This window comes from Cebus imitator, unplaced genomic scaffold, assembly GCF_001604975.1.
Source record: "Cebus imitator isolate Cc_AM_T3 unplaced genomic scaffold, Cebus_imitator-1.0 Scaffold435, whole genome shotgun sequence".
Lineage (NCBI taxonomy): Eukaryota > Metazoa > Chordata > Mammalia > Primates > Cebidae > Cebus > Cebus imitator.
Genome location: NW_016107750.1, coordinates 1,358,400 through 1,361,841, shown reverse-complemented (window position 1 = coordinate 1,361,841; position 3,442 = coordinate 1,358,400). Strand labels below are relative to the sequence as shown.

The following is a 3,442-nucleotide window of genomic DNA, read 5'->3' as shown; positions in this document are numbered from 1 at the left end:
GGCTCACCGCAACCTCCGCCTCCTGAGTTCAGGCAATTCTCCTGCCTCAGCCTCCTGAGTAGCTGGGATTACAGGCACGCGCCACCATGCCCAGCTAATTTTTTGGTTTTTTTTTAGTAGAGACGGGGTTTCACCATGTTGACTTGGATGGTCTCGATCTCTTGACCTCGTGATCCACCCGCCTCGGCCTCCCAAAGTGCTGGGATTACAGGCTTGAGCCACCGCGCCCGGCTCTATTTTTTTTTAATTATTTATTTTTGAGATGGAGTCACACTCTGTTGCGCCCAGGCTGGAGTGCAGTGGTATGATCTCAGCTCACTGCAACCTCCACCTCCAGGGTTCAAGCGATTCTCCTGCCTCGGTCTCCCAAGCAGCTGGGATTACAGGCGCCCGCCACCATGCCAGGCTAATTTTTTCTATTTTTAGTAGAGATGAAGTTTCACCATATTGACCAGGCTGGTCTCAAACTCTCAACCTCAGGTGATCTGTCCACCTTATCCTCCCAAAGTGCTGGGATTACAGACATGAGCCACTGTGCCCATCCTGTCTTCCTTCCTTATTTATTTATTTATCGAGATGGAGTTTCATTCTTGTCACCCAGGCTGGAGTGCAATAGCCATAATCTTGGCTCCTTGCAACCTCTACCTCCTGGGTTCAAGAAATTCTCCTGTCTCAGTCTCTTGAGTAGCTGGGACTGCAGGCAACCACCAACACACCCAGCTAATGTTTATAATTTTTTAGTAGAGACAGGGTTTCACCATATTGGCCAGGCTGGTCTCAAACTTTTCACCTCAGGTGATCCACCTGCCTTGGCCTCCCAAAGTGCTGAGATTACAAGCATGAGCCACTGCCCGGGCCTCCCTTATTTTATTTTGAGACAAAGTCTCACTCTGTCGCCCAACCAGAGCAGTGCAAACACAGCTCACTGCAGCCTCAACTTCCCAGGCTCAAGCCATCCTCCCATCTCAACCCCCCAAGTAGCTCGGACTACAGGAGTGCACCACCACACCCAGCTAATTTTTATATCTTTTGTAGAGTTGGGGATCTCCCTATGTTGTCCAGGCTGAGGTTTCAAACTCCTGGGATCAAGTGATCCCCTCCCACCTTACAGACTAAGGAAGCTGGTTTTTGTAGAAAAATCCACATATCCACCAATAAAGCAGATCATGAACACACCTGGGGCCTCAGCTGGCTGCTCTACACCAGATCTGCTTAGTAGTTACACCTGCACGCAGGTCCCCAGGGCCAGGAACAGACGGCCGGAGCCCACAGTGCCTCACAACAGATACCTGCATGTCACTCTGAACAAAGCTCCCCAAACCCAACTCTGATGAGCTGAATGGTCAACATGGGGATCCAGGGCACATGGCCTGGGTTCTACTCCTGATTTAGCTGTCCTTAGCCATCAACATCCCCTACAGCCTCTGGTATCCTATCTCTACAATGAGGTTTTAGGTCCCAATGATGACGCCTATAACCTAGCACTTTGGAAGGCCTAAGTGGGAAGCCTGCTTGAGCCTAGGAGATCAAGATCAGCAAGACCCCATCATTACAAAAGAAAAAAAAAGAATGAAAAAATTAGCTGGGCATTGTGGCATATACCTGTGGTCCCAGCTAGTTAGGGGCTGAGATGGAAGACCACTTGAGCCTGGGACTTCAAGGCTGCAGTGAGCTATGATCATGCCACTGCACTACAGCCTGGTCAATGGTGTGAAACTCCATCTCTCAAAAAAAAAACCAAAAACCAAAAACCAAAAAACAAACAGGACTTGGGCTGACACCTGGACTCCACCTCAGCCTACCCCTAGTTGTGTGACTCTAGGCTATACTTCTCTCACCCATCAAGACCTCACTTGCACACTGCTGCAGCAGAGAAGAAAACACCTCTTGAATTAGCACTAGGCCCAGAACACTGGGCCATCAAGGGCCGCTCCCACCCTGCCCCCATCCTGGGCTGCTCCCTGCACAGAGGAAGGGCTGAGAAGTGGGGTGCTGTGAATCACTCAAGCCACTGCATCTGCAGCAGCCAGGAAAACACATGCAGCACTTCCACAGGCCAAGCTCTCCCCAAGGACAACCTCTGAGGAAAGAAGGGCTCTACCGTAAGAGCCCGACCTCAGAGCTCCACATAGGGCAAGGCCACATAAGGCAAACAAGGTGGTGCTGTTAGGGCTTGAACCCACGTGCCCAACTGTGGCCTTCAGGTCTATGGCTCCTCCATTCCTGTTCTTCACAGGTCTCGGGGAAAGCCGAGTTCTGAGTTCTTTGGTTGAAATTATCCCAGCTTATGCTCAGGGAAAGTACAGGCCCCAGGCAGAAGAGCGGAACAATCACTGTCTTGATGGTTAACCTGACCATGACCTTCCTAAGGAAACAAACATGCATTTCCACTTTGTAAACTAGCGTGCAGGCCCTTCCGGGGCAAATCCTCTCATGGCTCTCAGCCCCGTATTCCTCCTCCTACAGAAAGTGGTGCCACAGAAAGAACACTGGACTCAGGAATGTGACATGTGGCTTGGCCACATCCCTGCTATTTTTTTTTTCTTCCTTTTTTAGAAACAGGGTCTTGCTCTGCCACTCAGGCTGGAGTGTAGTGGTACAATCTTGATTCACTGCAACGACTGCCTTCCAGGCTCAACTGATTCTCCCATCTCGGCCTCCCGAGTAGCTGGGACCATAGGTGCATACCACCATGCCAGGCTAATTTTTGTACTTTTTGTCAAGATGGGGTTTCACCATGTTGTCCAAGCTGGTCTCAAACTCCTAGGCTCCAGCGATCTGCCGGCCTTGGCCTCCCAAAGTGCTGAAATTACAGCTGTGAGCCATCATGCCTGGTTGATCCTGGCTATTTAATGACCCCCTCTGAGCCGCAGTTCCCTTGACTTATAAATGGAGACTCAACTCAGTCTCTTCCCTGGTTGCTATAAGCAGGCAATGACATGCAGAACAACCCAACCCAAGCCTAGCCCTGCACATATGAAGAGACAATGCTATTCTGGAACTTGAATTCCAAAGACGGGAATATCTGGTGACAGCCCCCAACACTTTGAACACATGATCCTCCTGCTTTTCTCACAGAGCATATTAAAAGACTGGTGTTCAGTGGAACCCATGTGGGGAATACTGTGCTAGAATAATCTGACTTGCCCTTCGTGTTGGCCAAGGAGGGCACCACTTGGATCTAACCTTCAAGAGAACTTGCCAGCCAGGTGCAATGGCTCACGCCTATAATCCCAGCACTTTGAGAGGTCGAGGCAGTCAAATTGCAAGGTCAGGAGTTCGAGATCAGCCTGGCCAACATAGCGAAGCCCCGTCTCTACTAAAAATACAAAAAAAATTATCTGGGCATGGTGGTGGGTGCCTGTAATCCCAGCTACATGGGAGGCTGAGGCAGGAGAATCACTTAAACCCAGGAGGTGGAGGCTGCAGTGAGCTGAGATCA

General features: G+C 50.3%; 1 protein-coding gene across 2 annotated transcripts in view; it reads right to left on the bottom strand.

The window, feature by feature from the left end:
• RANGAP1 (Ran GTPase activating protein 1) overlaps positions 1–3,442 on the bottom strand; it is a 46,109-nt gene that overhangs the window by 28,603 nt on the left and 14,064 nt on the right. The window lies entirely within an intron of this gene.